The following is a 21798-nucleotide window of genomic DNA, read 5'->3' as shown; positions in this document are numbered from 1 at the left end:
CCAGTCTGTGTCTTTTAATTGGAGCATTTAGTCCATTTACATTTAAAGTTAATATTGTTATGTGTGAATTTGATCCTGTCATTATGATGTTAGTTGGTTATTTTGCTTGTTAGTTGATGCAGTCTCTTCCTAGTCTCGATGGTCTTTACAGTTTGGTATGATTTTGCAGTGGCTGGTACCAATTGTGCCTTTCCATGTTTAGCGCTTCCTTCAGGAGCTCTTTTAGGGCAGGCCTGGTGGTGACAAAATCTGTCAGCATTTGCTTGTCTGTAAAGTATTTTATTTCTCCTTCACTTATGAAGCTTAGTTTGGCTGGATATGAAATTCTGGGTTGAAAATTCTTTTCTTTAAGAATGTTGAATATTGGCCCCCACTCTCTTCTGGCTTGTAGGGTTTCTGCCGAGAGATCTGCTGTTAGTCTGATGGGCTTCCCTTTGATGGTAACCCGACCTTTCTCTCTGGCTGCCCTTAACATTTTTTCCTTCATTTCAACTTTGGTGAATCTGACAATTATGTGTCTTGGAGTTGCTCTTCTCGAGGAGTATCTTTGTGGCGTTCTCTGTATTTCCTGAATCTGAATGTTGGCCTGCCTTGCTAGATTGGGGAAGTTCTCCTGGATAATATCCTGCAGAGTGTTTTCCAACTTGTTTCCATTCTCCCCGTCACTTTCAGGTACACCAATCAGATGTAGATTTGCTCTTTTCACACAGTCCCACATTTCTTGGAGGCTTTGCTCATTTCTTTTTATTCTTTTTTCTCTAAACTTCCCTTCTCGCTTCATTTCATTCATTTCATCTTCCAGGGCTGATACCCTTTCTTCCATTTGATCGCATTGGCTCCTGAGGCTTCTGCATTCTTCACGTAGTTCTCGAGCCTTGGTTTTCAGCTCCATCAGCTCCTTTAAGCACTTCTCTGTATTGGTTATTCTAGTTATACATTCTTCTAAATTTTTTTCAAAGTTTTCAACTTCTTTGCCTTTGGTTTGAATATCCTCCCGTAGCTCGGAGTAATTTGATCGTCTGAAGCGTTCTTCTCTCAGCTCGTCAAGGTCATTCTCCATCCAGCTTTCTTCCGTTGCTGGTGAGGAACTGCGTTCCTTTGGAGGAGGAGAGGTACTCTGCTTTTTACAGTTTCCAGTTTTTCTGCTCTGTTTTTTCCCCATCTTTGTGGTTTTATCTACTTTTGGTCTTTGATGATGGTGATGTACAGATGGGTTTTTGGTGTGGATGTCCTTTCTGTTAGTTTTCCGTCTAACAGACAGGACCCTCAGCTGCAGGTCTGTTGGAGTACCTGGCCGGCCGTGTGAGGTGTCAGTCTGCCCCTGCTGGGGGGTGCCTCCCAGTTAGGCTGCTCGGGGGTCAGGGGTCAGGGACCCACTTGAGGAGGCAGTCTGCCTGTTCTCAGATCTCCAACTGCGTGCTGGGAGAACCACTGCTCTCCTCAAAGCTGTCAGACAGGGACATTTAAGTCTGCAGAGGTTACTGCTGTCTTTTTGTTTGTCTGTGCCCTGCCCCCAGAGGTGGCGCCTACAGAGGCAGGCAGGCCTCCTTGAGCTGTGGTGGGCTCCACCCAGTTCAAGCTTCCCAGCTGCTTTGTTTACCTAATGGAGCCTGGGCAATGGTGGGCGCCCCTCCCCCAGCCTCGCTGCTGACTTGCTGTTTGATCTCAGACTGCTGTGCTAGCAATCAGGGAGACTCCGTGGGAACTCCCTGACCCCTTGGGCTTCCCGAGTGAGGCAATGCCTCGCCCCTGGTTCGGCTGGCGCACGGTGTACTCACCCACTGACCTGCGTCCACTGTCTGGCACTCCCTAGTGAGATGAACACGGTACCTCAGATGGAAATGCAGAAATCACCCGTCTTCTGCGTTGCTCACGCTAGGAGCTGTAGACCGGAACTGTTCCTATTCGGCCATTTTGGCTCCTCCCTCAAGGTTAGTTTTCATTGAGTATTTTATAGATTTAGACAGGTGGAGGCAGAAATAGGTAACTAAAATCTATTTTTGGAACAGAGGACATATTTTAATTATATCAAGAATCATAATTTAATATATAGATCACTGACCTTTCCCTAGATTACATTTTCCTTTTTTTGAGGGGGAAGCTGGATATAAACTGGCAGTTAAAAAAATTGTAAAGAAACCAACTTGCTCATTTTCGTTGTTTATTTTTGCTCTCAAGCATTTTCCATGAACTGTGTGTGGATTCATTGCCTGCACTGGATGATGAAGACTTGAGTGTTGCTACTAAGGTAAAGTGGTCTCTTGCAAAATTAATTTTCTCACTCTGAATGTAGTTTTGCATAGTATTTACTTTTCAAATTTAGCAGTGGTTTACCTATCATTGTTTAATGGTGGTAATTGAAAGTTGGTCAGAGAAAAACATATATATGGCTAGTTGATTCAAAAAATTTGTTTAACTTTGGTAACTAACAGATTGATAAGTACTGTGACAGTGGGGAGCTGAAAAAAAATGAACTGGAAAATAAGTAGCGACAGGAAAATCACATTAGGAAATGCTTTCTCCAATAGAGGAAATATGAAATTTGGTTAAGGTCTATTTGGATAAATACTAACACTTTGACTTTTAAATCATACGAGTGTGACTTTCTTAATATTTATTCCTGTATAACTCTTCAGTGGATCAAATTATTTGCAGTAATCATGGAATCCTCCTGGTAATTTTTAGTGGCAAAAATGTTCAGTACATAGCATATAGCTTTTGTTCTTGGAAACTTATTATTTTGGTATCATATAGTTTTTAGGAGAGATTGTTTCTCTACTTACATTGTTGGTTCTGTAGTGAGACTAAAAAAAATTAAAAATTATAGAAAAATAGTGGAGTGTGGTGGTGTACACCTGTAGTCCCTGCTACTTGGGAGTTTGATGCAGGAAGATTGCTTGAACCCAGGAGTTTGAGAACAGCCTGGGCAACATTGTATCTGATTTAAAAATATAAATTGTGGAAATGTAGAAATTTAAATTTATGTTCTCAAAATTTGTATTGCAAAGGGATTTTTGTGTGGTTCATGAGTTGTCCATGAAGAGTTTATATAAGACACTTCATCTAATTGAATAACATGTATTTTGCTGCAAATAGCCAGTTCTAGAAGCAGAGACTCTTAATACCGATATTGTAAGACTTTGTCATCATAATTTTGTCATTGTAGTTTATTTAAAATATTTACTTGGCCAGGCGTGGTGGCTCACACCTGTAATCCCAGCACTTTTGGAGGCCGAGGTGGGTAGATCACCTGAGGTCAGGAGTTCAAGATCAGCCTGGCCAACGTGGTGAAACTCTGTCTGTAAGAAAAAAAAAAAAAAGCACAAAAATTAACCAGGCATGATTGCACATGCCTGCAATCTCAGCTGCTCAGGAGGCCAAGGCAGGAGAATCACTTGAATCCAGGAGGCGGAGGTTGCAGTGAGCCAAGATTGCACCATTGCACTCCAGCCTGGGTGACAGAGCAAGACTACATCTTAAAAAACAAAATAAATGGGGAAAAAACAGAGCAGAAAAACTGGAAACTCTAAAAACCAGAGTACCTCTCCTCCTCCAAAGGAACGCAGTTCCTCACCAGCAACGGAACAAAGCTGGACGGAGAATGACTTTGACGAGCTGAGAGAAGAAGGCTTCAGACGATCAAATTACTCCGAGCTACGGGAGGATATTCAATCCAAAGGCAAAGAAGTTGAAAACTTTGAAAAAAATTTAGAAGAATGTATAACTAGAATAACCAATACAGAGAAGTGCTTAAAGGAGCTGATGGAGCTGAAAACCAAGGCTCGAGAACTATGTGAAGAATGCAGAAGCCTCAGGAGCCGATGCGATCAAATGGAAGAAAGGGTATCAGCCCTGGAAGATGAAATGAATGAAATGAAGCGAGAAGGGAAGTTTAGAGAAAAAAGAATAAAAAGAAACGAGCAAAGCCTCCAAGAAATGGGGGACTATGTGAAAAGACCAAATCTACGTCTGATTGGTGTACCTGAAAGTGATGGGGAGAATGGAAACAAGTTGGAAAACACTCTGCAGGATATTATCCAGGAGAACTTCCCCAATCTAGCAAGGCAGGCCAACATTCAGATTCAGGAAATACAGAGAACGCCACAAAGATACTCTTCGAGAAGAGCAACTCCAAGACACATAATTGTCAGATTCACCAAAGTTGAAATGAAGGAAAAAATGTTAAGGGCAGCCAGAGAGAAAGGACGGGTTACCATCAAAGGGAAGCCCATCAGACTAACAGCGGATCTCTCGGCAGAAACCCTACAAGCCAGAAGAGAGTGGGGGCCAATATTCAACATTCTTAAAGAAAAGAATTTTCAACCCAGAATTTCATATCCTGCCAAACTAAGCTTCATAAGTGAAGGAGAAATAAAATACTTTACAGACAAGCAAATGCTGAGAGATTTTGTCACCACCAGGCCTGCCCTAAAAGAGCTCTTGAAGGAAGCGCTAAACATGGAAAGGCACAACCGGTACCAGCCACTGCAAAATCATACCGAAATGTAAAGACCATTGAGACTAGGAAGAGACTGCATCAACTAACGAGCAAAACATCGAGCTAACATCATAATGACAGGATCAAATTCACACATAACAATATTAACTTTAAATGTAAATGGACTAAATGGTCCAATTAAAAGACACAGACTGGCAAATTGGATAAAGACTCAAGACCCATCAGTGTGCTGTATTCAGGAAACCCATCTCACATGCAGAGACACACATAGGCTCAAAATAAAAGGATGGAGGAAGATCTACCAAGCAAATGGAAAACAAAAAAAGGCAGGGGTTGCAATCCTAGTCTCTGATAAAACAGACTTTAAACCAACAAAGATCAAAAGAGACAAAGAAGGCCATTACATAATGGTAAAGGGATTAATTCAACAAGAAGAGCTAACTATCCTAAATATATATGCACCCAATACAGGAGCACCCAGATTCATAAAGCAAGTCCTGAGTGACCTACAAAGAGACTTAGACTCCCACACATTAATAATGGGAGACTTTAACACCCCACTGTCAACATTAGACAGATCAACGAGACAGAAAGTCAGCAAGGATACCCAGGAATTGAACTCAGCTCTGCACCAAGCAGACCTAATAGACATCTACAGAACTCTCCACCCCAAATCAACAGAATATACATTTTTTTCAGCACCACACCACACCTATTCCAAAATTGACCATATCCTTGGAAGTAAAGCTCTCCTCAATAAATGTAAAAGAACAGAAATTGTAACAAACTGTCTCTCAGATCACAGTGCAATCAAGCTAGAACTCAGGATTAAGAATCTCACTCAAAACCGCTCAACTACGTGGAAACTGAACAACCTGCTCCTGAATGACTACTGGGTACATAACGAAATGAAGGCAGAAATAAAGATGTTCTTTGAAACCAACGAGAACCAAGACACAACATACCAGAATCTCTGGGATGCATTCAAAGCAGTGTGTAGAGGGAAATTTATAGCACTAAATGCCCACAAGAGAAAGCAGGAAAGATCCAAAATTGACACCCTAACATCACAATTAAAAGAACTAGAAAAGCAAGAGCAAACACATTCAAAAGCTAGCAGAAGGCAAGAAATAACTAAAATCAGAGCAGAACTGAAGGAAATAGAGACACAAAAAACCCTTCAAAAAATAAATGAATCCAGGAGCTGGTTTTTTGAAAGGATCAACAAAATTGATAGACCGCTAGCAAGATTAATAAAGAAAAAAAGAGAGAAGAATCAAATAGATGCAATAAAAAATGATAAAGGGGATATCACCACCGATCCCACAGAAATACAAACTACCATCAGAGAATATTACAAACACCTCTATGCAAATAAACTAGAAAATCTAGAAGAAATGGATAAATTCCTCAACACATACACCCTCCCAAGACTAAACCAAGAAGAAGTTCAATCTCTGAATAGACCAATAACAGGAGCTGAAATTATGGCAATAATCAATAGCTTACCAACCAAAAAAAGTCCAGGACCAGATGGGTTCACAGCCGAATTCTACCAGAGGTACAAGGAGGAGCTGGTACCATTCCTTCTGAAACTATTCCAATCAATAGAAAAAGAGGGAATCCTCCCTAACTCATTTTATGAGGCCAGCATCATCCTGATACCAAAGCCTGGCAGAGACACAACAAAAAAAGAGAATTTTAGACCAATATCCTTGATGAACATTGATGCAAAAATCCTCAATAAAATACTGGCAAACAGAATCCAGCAGCACATCAAAAAGCTTATCCACCATGATCAAGTGGGCTTCATCCCTGGGATGCAAGGCTGGTTCAATATACGCAAATCAATAAATGTAATCCAGCATATAAACAGAACCAAAGACAAAAACCACATGATTATCTCAATAGATGCAGAAAAGGCCTTTGACAAAATTCAACAACCCTTCATGCTAAAAACTCTCAATAAATTAGGAATTGATGGGACGTATCTCAAAATAATAAGAGCTATTTATGACAAACCCACAGCCAACATCATACTGAATGGGCAAAAACTGAAAGCATTCCCTTTGAAAACTGGCACAAGACAGGGATGCCCTCTCTCGCCACTTCTATTCAACATAGTGTTGGAAGTTCTGGCCAGGGCAATTAGGCAGGAGAAGGAAATCAAGGGTATTCAATTAGGAAAAGAGGAAGTCAAATTGTCCCTGTTTGCAGATGACATGATAGTATATCTAGAAAACCCCATTGTCTCAGCCCAAAATCTCCTTAAGCTGATAAGCAACTTCAGCAAAGTCTCAGGATACAAAATCAATGTGCAAAAATCACAAGCATTCTTATACATCAATAACAGACAAACAGAGAGCCAAATCATGAGTGAACTCCCATTCACAATTGCTTCAAAGAGAATAAAATACCTAGGAATCCAACTTACAAGGGATGTGAAAGACCTCTTCAAGGAGAACTACAAACCACTGCTCAAGGAAATAAAAGAGGATACAAACAAATGGAAGAACATTCCATGCTCATGGGTAGGAAGAATCAATATCATGAAAATGGCCATCCTTCCCAAGGTAATTTACAGGTTCAATGCCATCCCCATCAAGCTACCAATGACTTTCTTCACAGAATTGGAAAAAACTACTTTAAAGTTCATATGGAACCAAAAAAGAGCCCGCATCGCCAAGTCAATCCTAAGCCAAAAGAACAAAGCTGGAGGCATCACGCTACCTGACTTCAAACTATACTACAAGGCTACAGTAACCAAAACAGCATGGTACTGGTACCAAAACAGAGATATAGATCAATGGAACAGAACAGAGCCGTCAGAAATAATGCCACATATCTACAACCATCTGATCTTTGACAAACCTGAGAAAAACAAGAAATGGGGAAAGGATTCCCTATTTAATAAATGGTGCTGGGAAAACTGGCTAGCCATATGTAGAAAGCTGAAACTGGATCCCTTCCTTACACCTTATACAAAAATCAATTCAAGATGGATTAAAGACTTAAATCTTAGACCTAAAACCATAAAAACCTTAGAAGAAAACCTAGGCAATACCATTCAGGACATAGGCATGGGCAAGGACTTCATGTCTAAAACACCAAAAGCAATGGCAACAAAAGCCAAAATTGACAAATGGGATCTAATTAAACTAAAGAGCTTCTGCACAGCAAAGGAAACTACCATCAGAGTGAACAGGCAACCTACAAAATGGGAGAAAATTTTCGCAACCTACTCATCTGACAAAGGGCTAATATCCAGAATCTACAATGAACTCCAACAAATTTACAAGAAAAAAACAAACAACCCCATCAAAAAGTGGGCGAAGGACATGAACAGACACTTCTCAAAAGAAGACATTTATGCAGCCAAAAGACACATGAAAAAATGCTCACCATCACTGGCCATCAGAGAAATGCAAATCAAAACCACAATGAGATACCATCTCACACCAGTTAGAATGGCGATCATTAAAAAGTCAGGAAACAACAGGTGCTGGAGAGGATGTGGAGAAATAGGAACACTTTTACACTGTTGGTGGGACTGTAAACTAGTTCAACCCTTGTGGAAGTCAGTGTGGCGATTCCTCAGGGATCTAGAACTAGAAATTCCATTCGACCCAGCCATCCCATTACTGGGTATATACCCAAAGGACTATAAATCATGCTGCTATAAAGACACATGCACACGTATGTTTATTGCGGCATTATTCACAATAGCAAAGACTTGGAACCAACCCAAATGTCCAACAATGATAGACTGGATTAAGAAAATGTGGCACATCTACACCATGGAATACTATGCAGCCATAAGAAATGATGAGTTCATGTCCTTTGTAGGGACATGGATGAAATTGGAAATCATCATTCTCAGTAAACTATCGCAAGAACAAAAAACCAAACACCGCATATTCTCACTCATAGGTGGGAATTGAACAATGAGAACACATGGACACAGGAAGGGGAACATCACACTTCAGGGACTGTTGTGGGTTGGGGGGAGGGGGGAGGGATAACATTGGGAGATATACCTAATGCTAGATGACGAGTTGGTGGGTGCAGTGCACCAGCATGGCACATGTATACATATGTAACTTACTGCACATTGGGCACATGTACCATAAAACCTAAAGTATAATAATAATAATAATAATAATAATTACAATAAAAGAAAAAAAAAAATAAAAAAAAAAAAAAAAAAAAAAAAAAAACAAAATAAAATAAAATAACCACTCAAAGTCCTTATATCATATTCTGAAATTTTGAATGTCAGAAGGTTTTCTATTTAGTTGTTTAAACAATCATTGGAAGCTCCTGCATACCATAAGGTACTGGAGGTCGGTAAACATATTTGTGTGTATCCTGGAGTACCTAGAATACAGTCTTCCATGTAAGAAGCATTTTACTTGTTGTTTTTTGAGATGGGGTTTCACTCTGTCACCCAGGCTGGAGGGCACTGGTGAGATCTTGGCTCACTCCGATCTCCGTTTCCTGGGCTCAGGTGATCCTCACACTTCAGCCATCCAAGTATTTGAAGCAATAGAGCTATGTCATCATAGACCTGTGTCACCATGCTTGGCTGAGTTTTGTACAGACAGGGTTTTGCCTTGTTGCCCAGGCTGGTCTTTAACTGTTGTGCTCAAGTGTTCTGCCCGCCTCAGCGTCTCAAAGTGCTGGGGTTACAGGCATGAGACATTCAGTCTTAATAGTTGTTTAATCTAAATAAATAGACAAATGAATTTTTATATAATGGAATGTTATAAGTAATATAATATACCTAATGTATCTAACAATTAAATATTTTATTTAAAATATTGCTTACTTTTGTATTATTTTTTAATATTTAAGGGTGTATAAGTTTTGATGTATGTTGAGAAATTATACCATAATTAAAAAGGAAATAAATTAGATATAGGTCATCAGTAGCAAAGAGGGTTACAATATATTTTCTAGTATCATTCAACTGGAATCTTAACATTGAGATTTTAGATTAACATTTCTTAAGCTTTTTATTAGCCCCAATTCATGTTCTATTAAATATACCTTTTCAAGCCATACATTACTCTTTATTGTTATTATTATTATTATACTTTAGGTTCTAGGGTACATGTGCACAACGTGCAGGTTTGTTACATGTGTATACATGTGCCATGTTAGTGTGCTGCACCCATTAACTCGTCATTTACATTAGGTATATCTCCTAATGCTATCCCTCCCCCCTGCCCCCACCCCACAACAGGCCCCAGTGTGTGATGTTCCACTTCCTGTGTCTAAGTGTTCTCATTGTTCACTTCCCACCTATGAGTGAGAACATGTGGTGTTTGGTTTTCTGTCCTTGCGACAGTTTGCTCAGAGTGATGGTTTCCAGCTTCATCCATGTCCCTACAAAGGACATGAACTCATCCTTTCTTATGTCTGCATAGTATTCCATGGTGTATATGTGCCACATTTTCTTAATCCAGTCTATCATTGATGGACATTTGGGTTACTTCCAAGTCTTTGCTATTGTGAATAGTGCCACAATAAACATACGTGTGCATGTGTCTTTATAGCAGCATGATTTATAATCCTTTGGGTATATACCCAATAATGGGATGACTGGGTCAAATGGCATTTCTAGTTCTAGATCCTTGAGGAATCGCCACACTGTCTTCCACAATGGTTGAACTAGTTTACCATCCCACCAACAGTGTAAAAGTGTTCCTATGTCTCCACATCCTCTCCAGCACTTGCTGTTTCCTGACTTTTTAATGATTGCCATTCTAACTGGTGTGAGATGGTATCTCATTGTGGTTTTGATTTGCATTTCTCTGATGGCCAGCGATGATGAGCATTTTTCCATGTGTCTGCCATACATTACTCTTTAGAATTCTGGTGACCAATTCTTTTTCTGGGTGGAAAGTTGATGGAAAGTTCCAGTTTTCTCTCTCTGTTATAATAATGTTCTTTCAGGTAGTGTTAGATGACCATATTTAGCTAATTGAATGTCTTATAGTAATAAACTCTATCACAGAAGTACTTACAAAAAACTAATTGTAGCATAAATATTAATTAGTATTATCAGGGATATGAAAGACCAAAAGGCTCTATTATAGATCTATTTCCCCACGTACTTTATTGTACTTCATGTTGTTTCTTTTCTTTCTTGGCTTAAGCTCATATTTCATTGACCAATTAGGCTTGTTTTTTGTTTGTATCTCTCTTTGTTCTCACATTTTAAATTGAAATTTTGGGGGAGTCAGGGTCTTGCTCTGTTGGGTCTTGGCACGCTACAGTCTCCACCTCTCAGGCTCAAGTGATCCTCCCATATCAGCTTACCAAGCAGCTGAGACTACAGGCACACACCATCATGCCTGACTCCTTTTGGTACTTTTTGTGTAGAGATGTGTTCTAATTATGTTGCCCAGGCTGGTCTCAAACTCCTGAACTCAAGCAATCCACCCACATTGGCCTTGCAAAGGGCTGAGATTACAGGTGTTAGCCACCATGCCTGGGCAACATTGAGATTGATTTAAAGAAATTGATTAGGGCTGGGTGTGGTGGTGCACACTGCGTATCTCAACACTTTGGGAGGCAGAAGTGGAAGATTTACTTGAGCCTAGGCGTTTCAGACCAGCCTGGGCAGTATAATGAGGCCTTGTCTCTACAAAGATAACAATAAGAACATTAGCATGGCATGATGGTACGCACCTGTAGTTCCAGCTATTCAGGAAGTTGAGGTGGGAAGATTGCTTGAGGTCAGGAGTTTGAGACCAAAGTGAACCATAATCAGGCCCCTGCATTCTAGCCCTGGGTTGACAGAGTGAGACAGAGTTTCATAAAAAGAGATTGATAAGAAACTATTGATGCAACTCATTATAATTTTAAAATGGAAACTAATTCTTGATATTACCTTAGCAGCGTGTCCCCGAGAAAGTGTCAGAGCCTTTACCTGAACCTTCCCGTGGAAAAGGAAACAGAATAGTCTATGGAAAAGGAGAAGGTGAGAACCGTATTTTATTTAAAAAGGCATTTGATGGAGGCTGGGTGCGGTGGCTCACGCCTGTAATCCCAGCACTTTGGGAGGCCGAGGTGGGCAGATCACGAGGTCAGGAGATTGAGACCATCGTGGCTAACATGGTGAAACTCCATCTCTACTAAAAATAGAAAAAATTAGCCAGGCGTGGTGGGAGGCACCTGTAGTCCCAGCTACTTGGGAGGCTGAGGCAGGAGAATGGGGTGAACCTGGGAGGTGGAGCTTACAGTAAGCGGCGATCACGCCACTGTACTCCAGCCTGGGTGACAGAGCGAGACTCCGTCTAGAAAAAAAAAAAAATCATTTGATGGAATGTTTCTTTGAAAATATGAGCACTAATAGAGTCTGATAGCTAAAGAAAATGTCCTATTAACTGTATAATAAGTAAAGAAGTGAAATGGTGATAAGTTGTGTCTTTAACCAAGGGTCAGCAGTTGATTCTATTGGGAGTACCACTAAAGGAGCTGAGTTATGAGTTCCATTTTAACATACTCTAAGACCTGAGGCAGGTCAGGAGAGAGGCAAGAGGAAATGGATAAAAGAGAAAGAAAGAATGAGGAGGGCAGAGTGTACATGGAATAAATAAAAACATATATGTGGATGTATGTAATGGAGGGTAGTAAAGTCAAATTGATCTGTAGAAGAAGGAAGAACAGGGTGTTAGAAATAGGAAGGAAGATAAAGTGAGCTTCCAGTACCAACATGTGTCAGAGAATTAGAGAAACGTTTTCCTGCTCCTTCTGCCATCCTCACTACTGGAGAGGCATTAAGGATTGAAGTACTTTACCACACATACCTGTGTTTTATCTACCATAGGTGAACATCACCATAAATGGTCAGCCATGTATGGCTATGATTTTGTTTTAAAGAAAATGTTGTAACCTTATAGGATAGTATCATATAGGCCAAATTAACATAATTGAAAAGAATAGTGTTGGGTGATTTATGCAGAAGAAGTTAATTAGAGAAGGTATAGCCTAATTAAAAGTTCATTAGAAACATTATGGCTCATAATGTAGTATTAAATTCAGGGACATAATAGGGAAGAAATTGAGGCTAGGCCAAAAAGGGCAATTAGGGTAAACCAATATGGAATCACATAAAGTGTAAAACAGGGCATTCAGATTGTCATGAATTACTTGAGGAGCTTCTGGAAAGTGCACATTCTGATTCAGCAGGTATGGCAGTCTGCATTTCTCATGAGTACTCAGGTGATGTTGGTGCTTGTCCTTGGACACAGCTCTGAATAGCAAGGGAAGAGCCTTCCTTTAGAGAAATCTGGAAAAAGAACCATTGGAGAGCAATTTAAAAAATAACAGAATCCAGGGAAAGCATTAATTTCCTTTTATTTCTGAGCATGATTCTAGCCACAGGGGAAGGAAAATGAGATGAAAAAAGAGAGATTACAGGTGTATATTACTGCTGAATACAGATGAAAAAAGTGGTTGCAATTATCCATAAAAAGCAGTTAGGAAGGGAAGCATCAGGACGACAGATCTAAAAATCACTTTTTCTTTTTTTTTTTATTATTATACTTTAAGTTTTAGGGTACATGTGCACAATGTGCAGGTTAGTTACACATGTATACATGTGCCATGCTGGTGCGCTGCACCCACTAACTCATCATCTAGCATTAGGTATATCTCCCAGTGCTCTCCCTCCCCCCTCCCCCCACCCCACAACAGTCCCCGAAGTGTGATGTTCCCCTTCCTGTGTCCATGTGTTCTCACTGTTCACTTCCCACCTATGAGTGAGAATATGCGGTGTTTGGTTTTTTGTTCTTGCGATAGTTTACTGAGAATGATGATTTCCAATTTCATCCATGTCCCTACAAAGGACATGAACTCATCATTTTTTATGGCTGCATAGTATTCCATGGTGTATATGTGCCACATTTTCCTAATCCAGTCTATCATTGTTGGACACTTGGGTTGGTTCCAAGTCTTTGCTATTGTGAATAATGCCGCAATAAACATACGTGTGCATGTGTCTTTATAGCAGCATGATTTATAGTCCTTTGGGGGTATACCCAGTAATGGGATGGCTGGGTCAAATGGAATTTCTAGTTCTAGATCCCTGAGGAATCGCCACACTGACTTCCACAAGGGTTGAACTAGTTTACAGTCCCACCAACAGTGTAAAAGTGTTCCTATTTCTCCACATCCTCTCCAGCACCTGTTGTTTCCTGACTTTTTAATGATTGCCATTCTAACTGGTGTGAGATGGTATCTCATTGTGGTTTTGATTTGCATTTCTCTGATGGCCAGTGATGGTGAGCATTTCTTCATGTGTTTTTTGGCTGCATAAATGTCTTCTTCTGAGAAGTGTCTGTTTATGTCCTTCGCCCACTTTTTGATGGGGTTGTTTGTTTTTTTCTTGTAAATTTGTTTGAGTTCATTGTAGATTCTGGAAATTAGCCCTTTGTCAGATGAGTAGGTTGTGAAAATTTTCTCCCATTTTGTAGGTTGCCTGTTCACTCTGATGGTAGTTTCTTTTGCTGTGCAGAAGCTCTTTAGTTGAATTAGATCCCATTTGTCAATTTTGGCTTTTGTTGCCATTGCTTTTGGTGTTTTAGACATGAAGTCCTTGCCCATGCCTATGTCCTGAATGGTAATGCCTAGGTTTTCTTCTAGGGTTTTTATGGTTTTAGGTCTAACATTTAAGTCTTTAATCCATCTTGAATTGATTTTTGTATAAGGTGTAAGGAAGGGATCCAGTTTCAGCTTTCTACATATGGCTAGCCAGTTTTCCCAGCACCATTTATTAAATAGGGAATCCTTTCCCCATTGCTTGTTTTTCTCAGGTTTGTGAAAGATCAGATAGTTGTAGATATGCGGCATTATTTCTGAGGGCTCTGTTCTGTTCCATTGGCCTATATCTCTGTTTTGGTAGCAGTACCATGCTGTTTTGGTTACTGTAGCCTTGTAGTATAGTTTGAAGTCAGGTAGTGTGATGCCTCCAGCTTTGTTCTTTTGGCTTAGGATTGACTTGGCGATGCGGGCTCTTTTTTGGTTCCATATGAACTTTAAAGTAGTTTTTTCCAATTCTGTGAAGAAAGTCATTGGTAGCTTGATGGGGATGGCATTGAATCTGTAAATTACCTTGGGCAGTATGGCCATTTTCACGATATTGATTCTTCCTACCCATGAGCATGGAATGTTCTTCCATTTGTTTGTCTCCTCTTTTATTTCCTTGAGCAGTGGTTTGTAGTTCTCCTTGAAGAGGTCCTTCACATCCCTTGTAAGTTAGGTTCCTAGGTATTTTATTCTCTTTGAAGCAATTGTGAATGGGAGTTCACTCATGATTTGGCTCTCTGTTTGTCTGTTGTTGGTGTATAAGAATGCTTGTGATTTTTGTACATTGATTTTGTATCCTGAGACTTTGCTGAAGTTGCTTATCAGCTTCAGGATATTTTGGACTGAGACAATGGGGTTTTCTAGATATACAATCATGTCATCTGCAAACAGGGACAATTTGACTTCCTCTTTTCCTAATCGAATACCCATTATTTCCTTCTCCTGCCTAATTGACCTGGCCAGAACTTCCAACACTATGTTGAATAGGAGTGGTGAGAGAGGGCATCCCTGTCTTGTACCACTTTTCAAAGGGAATGCTTCCAGTTTTTGCCCATTCAGTATGATATTGGCTGTGGGTTTGTCATAGATAGCTCTTATTGTTTTGAGATACATCCCATCAATACCTAATTTATTGAGAGTTTTTAGCATGAGGGTTGTTGAGTTTTGTCAAAGGCCTTTTCTGCATCTATTGAGATAATCATGTGGTTTTTGTCTTTGGTTCTGCTTATATGCTGGATTACATTTATTGATTTGCATATATTGAACCAGCCTTGCATCCCAGGGATGAAGCCCACTTGATCATGGTGGATAAGCTTTTTGATGTGCTGCTGGATTCGGTTTGCCAGTATTATATTGAGGATTTTTGCATCAATGTTCATCAAGGATATTGGTCTAAAATTCTCTTTTTTGGTTGTGTCTCTGCCTGGCTTTGGTATCAGGATGATGCTGGCCTCATAAAATGAGTTAGGGAGGATTCCCTCTTTTTCTGTTGATTGGAATAGTTTCAGAAGGAATGGTACCAGCTCCTCCTTGTACCTCTGGTAGAATTCGGCTGTGAATCCATCTGGTCCTGGACTCTTTTTGGTTGATAAGCTATTGATTATTGCCACAATTTCAGCTCCTGTTATTGGTCTATTCAGAGATTGAACTTCTTCCTGGTTTAGTCTTGGGAGCATGTATGTGTCGAGGAATTTATCCATTTCTTCTAGATTTTCTATTTTATTTGCATAGAGGTGTTTGTAGTATTCTCTGATGGTAGTTTGTATTTCTGTGGGATCGGTGGTGATATCCCCTTTATCATTTTTTATTGCATCTATTTGATTCTTCTCTCTTTTTTTCTTTATTAGTCTTGCTAGCGGTCTATCAGTTTTGTTGATCCTTTCAAAAAACTAGCTCCTGGATTCATTAATTTTTTGAAGGGTTTTTTGTGTCTCTATTTCTTTCAGTTCTGCTCTGATTTTAGTTATTTCTTGCCTTCTGCTAGCTTTTGAATGTGTTTGCTCTTGCTTCTCTAGATCTTTTAATTGTGATGTTAGGGTGTCAAGTTTGAATCTTTTCTGGTTTCTTTTGTGGGCATTTAGTGCTATAAATTTCCCTCTACACACTGCTTTGAATGCATCCCAGAGATCCTGGTATGTTGTGTCTTTGTTCTCGTTGGTTTCAAAGAACATCTTTATTTCTGCCTTCATTTCGTTATGTATCCAGTAGTCATTCAGGAGCAGGTTGTTCAGTTTCCATGTAGTTGAGTGGTTTTGAGTGAGATTCTTAATCCTGAGTTCTAGTTTGATTGCACTGTGATCTGAGAGATAGTTTGTTATAATTTCTGTTCTTTTACATTTGCTGAGGAGAGCTTTACTTCCAAGTATGTGGTCAATTTTGGAATGGGTGTGGTGTGGTGCTGAAAAAAATGTATATTCTGTTGATTTGGAGTGGAGAGTTCTGTAGATGTCTATTAGGTCCGCTTGTGAGGAGCTGAGTTCAATTCCTGGGTATCCTTGTTGACTTTCTCTCTCGTTGATCTGTCTAATGTTGACAGTGGGGTGTTAAAGTCTCCCATTATTAATGTGTGGGAGTCTAAGTCTCTTTTTAGGTCACTCACGACTTGCTTTATGAATCTGGGTGCTCCTGTATTGGGTGCATATATATTTAGGATAGTTAGCTCTTCTTGTTGAATTGATCCCTTTACCATTATGTAACGGCCTTCTTTGTCTCTTTTGATCTTCATTGGTTTAAAGTCTGTTTTATCAGAGAGTAGGATTGCAACCCCTGCCTTTTTTTGTTTTCCATTTGCTTGGTAGATCTTCCTCCATCTTTTTATTTTGAGCCTATGTGTGTCTCTGCACATGAGATGGGTTTCCTGAATACAGCACACTGATGGGTCCTGAGTCTTTATCCAATTTGCCAGTCTGTGTCTTTTAATTGGAGCATTTAGTCCTTTTACATTTAAAGTTAATATTGTTATGTGTGAATTTGATCCTGTCATTATGATGTTAGCTGGTTATTTTGCTCATTAGTTGATGCAGTCTCTTCCTAGTCTCGATGGTCTTTACATTTTGGCATGATTTTGAAGTGGCTGGTACCGGTTGTGCCTTTCCATGTTTAGCGCTTCCTTCAGGAGCTCTTTTAGGGCAGGCCTGGTGGTGACAAAATCTGTCAGCATTTGCTTGTCTGTAAAGTATTTTATTTCTCCTTCACTTATGAAGCTTAGTTTGGCTGGATATGAAATTCTGGGTTGAAAATTCTTTTCTTTAAGAATGTTGAATATTGGCCCCCACTCTCTTCTGGTTTGTAGAATTTCTGCCGAGAGATCTGCTGTTAGTCTGATGGGCTTCCCTTTGATGGTAACCCGACCTTTCTCTCTGGCTGCCCTTAACATTTTTTCCTTCATTTCAACTTTGGTGAATCTGACAATTATGTGTCTTGGAGTTGCTCTTCTCGAGGAGTATCTTTGTGGCGTTCTCTGTATTTCCTGAATCTGAATGTTGGCCTGCCTTGCTAGATTGGGGAAGTTCTCCTGGATGATATCCTGCTGAGTGTTTTCCAACTTGGTTCCACTCTCCCCGTCACTTTCAGGTACACCAATCAGATGTAGATTTGGTCTTTTCACATAGTCCCATATTTCTTGGAGGCTTTGCTCATTTCTTTTTATTCTTTTTTCTCTAAACTTTCCTTCTTGCTTCATTTCATTCATTTGATCTTCCATCGCTGATACCCTTTCTTCCAGTTGATTGCATCGGCTCCTGAGGCTTCTGCATTCTTCACGTAGTTCTCGAGCCTTGGCTTTAAGCTCCATCAGCTCCTTTAAGCACTTCTCTGTATTGGTTATTCTAGTTATATATTCTTCTAAATTTTTTTCAAGGTTTTCAACTTCTTTGCCTTTGGTTTGAATATCCTCCCGTAGCTCGGAGTAATTTGATCTTCTGAAGCCTTCTTCTCTCAGCTCATCAAAGTCATTCTCCATCCAGCTTTGTTCCGTTGCTGGTGAGGAACTGCATTCCTTTGGAGGAGGAGAGGCACTCTGCTTTTTAGAGTTTCCAGTTTTTCTGCTCTGTTTTTTCCCCATCTTTGTGGTTTTATCTACTTTTGGTCTTTGATGATGGTGATGTACAGATGGGTTTTTGGTGTGGATGTTCTTTCTGTTTGTTAGTTTTCCTTCTAACAGACAGGACTCTCAGCTGCTGGTCTGTTGGAGTACCCAGCCATGTGAGGTGTCAGTCTGCCCCTGCTGGGGGGTGCCTCCCAGTTAGGCTGCTCGGGGGTCAGGGGTCAGGGACCCACTTGAGGAGGCAGTCTGTCCATTCTCAGTTCTCTAGCTGCTTGCTGGGAGAACCACTGCTCTCTTCAAAGCTCAGATGGAAATGCAGAAATCACCCATCTTCTGCGTCGCTCACGCTGGGAGCTGTAGACCGGAGCTGTTCCTATTTGGCCATCTTGGCTCCCAACTAAAAATCACTTTTTCAAAGGAAGAGGGATTGTGAAAGGACACACAGGGAGGAAAGAAAGACATTTGCTGGGGTCTTGTGAGTTAAAGCCAAGTGAACTTGAGACAACTCACTTGCAGTTGCTTCAGCATATGCCCAGTCTCACAAAAGAGGTTATTGCTGTGGAGGGTACTGGAGGCAGGAGGGAGTGCTAGAATTGGGTAAACCACAGCAGCTCATTTCACTTGATAACTGTCAGGCCTCAGAGAGAGAACTTTCACTGACATGAATGACTAAGATGTGATTAAGTTGCATATAGATGCTTTGGCTAATTTTTTTTGAGACAGCCAGTTCTTTGATATGATAGCTGTTTTATAAAAGTCCTTTACAGTGTAAGATAATATACCAAACTTAGTTAATTTTAGAAGCAATCATATTATAAAATTCATTCTGTGAATACCAAAATTCTCATTTTCAATAAATACTGCACTGATTTTGAAATATAAATGTGTATTCATATCCAGCAAGTCTGTGGTAATTCAGTGTTTTCTTTTTTGATAAATATTTTGATATTGGAAGCTTATTTGACATAGTTTATTTGATGTCTTTTATGGACCACCTTGCACAAGTGGATCAAGGAGCTTTAATTCAAGGCCAAATGAGGGGATAGGAGAAATGTAGGTGCTGCAGTAGCCCATGTGGTCATGGGAAAAATGAATACTTTGATTAGCTGTCATTTTGTAAGTGTGTATCCTAGCTGATCAATGTAGAACACTTTCTTTGATGAGAGGTGAATCACACATTCACCTGAACTGTCATCCCAACTGTGTATTTCCTCAGCAACAGGACAAGGGGAATTTATTTGTGGTGTGCTGGCAGCAATGCCTCTGATGTGTTGAGTTAAAATACTCTGTACATTCACCATCAGCTTTGACATTGATTCCCTCAGGTTTGGTTTGCTCCTCATTGGCCCACATGTTCATGGAGATATCCATGATTTTCTATTTTAGGTATAGGCATTTGAAACATAATCTCACTACTGAAATGTAAACTGTGCATTTTAGGAATCTTATATTCCTATTTTCCTCATTATGTTTCTGTTACGTTGCTGTCCTAGGCAATGAAAAGAAGAAGCCAAGACAAACCCTCAAAACCTTAAGTAATTATTTTTATAGCCAGGCATGAGAATTCAGCTCGATAGTAACACCACATGAATGTTTGGTTGGCCCTGTCATACTTACATATAATTGATGACATATCCCCTTTGCTTTGTAGGGCCTCCTGCAAAACATCCTTCCTTGAAGGTAATTAATTATGTATATTTTTTGAATCACTAACTCCATATTGTATAAAATATATATGATTTATGAATCATTTTCTTTTAAAACCCATTCAGCCTAGCACTGAAATGGAAGATCCTGCTGTGAAAGGAGCAGTATAAAGAAACAATGTACAGACATTGAGAGCAGGTACATATTCAATACAAATGGAAAGCTGGAAATAAGTACATTAAATGATTGGAAGTACTCACATTATTCTTACCCCCAATTCTGTTTCTTCAAAATTGAATGGAAGGCATTGACATAAATGTTATTGTTGGTATCCATATTTGAATAAAAATAAATTTAGAAGCATAAAAAAGATTTTAAAAATGTAAGCTTTAACTCAGATATTTCTCTTTTAATGTTTTGAATAGCATGAAGTTTTCAGTATAAAATTTTTATACTTGTCAGGGACTCAAAGCAGTGAATTTTAAGACTCTAAGATATTTCCATTGATTTATGTGCTAGTTGGAGTTCTGATCTTTACCTAGAGGAAAGCTTTACTTATTAACGTGTCTGTTTCTGTTTTAACTTCAGAGGCTTGCTGCTAGTGTTATTACACTGATGATCTGAAGCCAATGAGATGTTCTAGTGAGCAAGACTGTGTGTGTATGTGTATGTATAGGTGTGTGTATGTGTGTGTTTGTGGCATCTTTGACTATTAAAAATGAGGAAAGTAATTATTCATTTATAACTGGTAGGCACAGTCTTTTAAAATGGTGATTTTGAGACTTTTTGGTGTTAAGGTTTTTAAAACATGATTGCATACAGGCTACTGACATATAAGTTGGTTGTTTTTCATTTCAATGCCCTTTTGAAATCTTTAACTATATTATGATGTTCAGAAATAATATGCAGAATTTTTTGTGTCCTAAAATGGTATGTGAGTGGTTATACACTTTACATACCTTTCTGCCGCTTTCTTTGGTGTATTTTGTATTATATTTTCCAGATGTATCCACATTGATATGATTATCTCTGGTTTAATTCATTTTACACTTTTCATTGTATTCCCTTATACCACTTTACCACATTTAGTTAGACTCTCCTGTTGCTGATAAATGAAGAAAGAAAGAAAAATAAAAATAATGTCAGATTAAGAGGGCTTTTCTTTAATCAGTTTGTATCTATTAATATTTACTATATGAGAGTTTAAAGTTGAAAAGTTCAGAATACAAGCATGCACCACCACATTTTATAAATGTCCTTAGAACTATGACTTGTGAGCCTTTAGCCTATGAAGTTAAGGCAATTCTTTTCTCTGAAGAAGTTTGCTGTGCTGTTCTCAGAAAAGAAAACTAAAAATAGCAAATGATATTGTCTTATTTGACCTCTTGGACATCCTTGAATGAAACTGCAACTCCAGGGATACTCGGATCAAAATTCAGAACTAACGTTTTGAACAATATTGTTTGTGAATGTCCAGTGATCATGAGCCCTTGATGGGGAAATGACCTTTCAAGTTTCACTTTTGCATTTTTTGCTCTTTTCCTTGACTTGTCTTAAAAGCTTAAATTCAACCGTTTTATTTTTACAGAAACCAGGAATACAACTTTTAAAATATATGTCTGTCCTGTCTCACGGTGTTGTGTACTCTTCAGATCTTGTGTGAACATAGACTTATATGGGAACAATTATGTTTTTTGTTTGTTTGTTTGTGTTTTTGAGAGAGTCTTGCTCTGTCACCAAGGCTGGAGTGCAGTGGCTCAGTCTTGGCTCATTACCACCTCTGCCTCTCGGGTTCAAGCAATTCTCCTGCCTCAGCCCCTCGAGTAGCTGATACTACCTGCACGTGCTACCATACCCTGCTAATTTTTCTATTTTTAGTAGAGATGAGGTTTCACCATGTTGGCCAGGCTGCCCTTGAATGAACTCCTGACCTCAGGTGATCTGCCCACCTCGGCTTGCCAATGTGCTGGGATTACAGGCAGGAGCCACTGTGCCAGCTACAAATAAGATTTTTAAGGCTATTATATTTTATACAATTCTTTGGTCTATG

At 39.4% G+C, this 21798-nt stretch overlaps 1 pseudogene; it reads left to right on the top strand.

Moving 5' to 3' along the window:
- LOC129018833 (putative ankyrin repeat domain-containing protein 20A2) overlaps positions 1-21798 on the top strand; it is a 61232-nt pseudogene that overhangs the window by 25883 nt on the left and 13551 nt on the right.

Source organism: Pongo pygmaeus, chromosome 17, assembly GCF_028885625.2.
Source record: "Pongo pygmaeus isolate AG05252 chromosome 17, NHGRI_mPonPyg2-v2.0_pri, whole genome shotgun sequence".
Classification (NCBI taxonomy): Eukaryota; Metazoa; Chordata; class Mammalia; order Primates; family Hominidae; genus Pongo; species Pongo pygmaeus.
The sequence above is the reverse complement of the archived record's forward strand: the minus strand, read 5'-3'. Positions and strand labels throughout refer to the sequence as shown.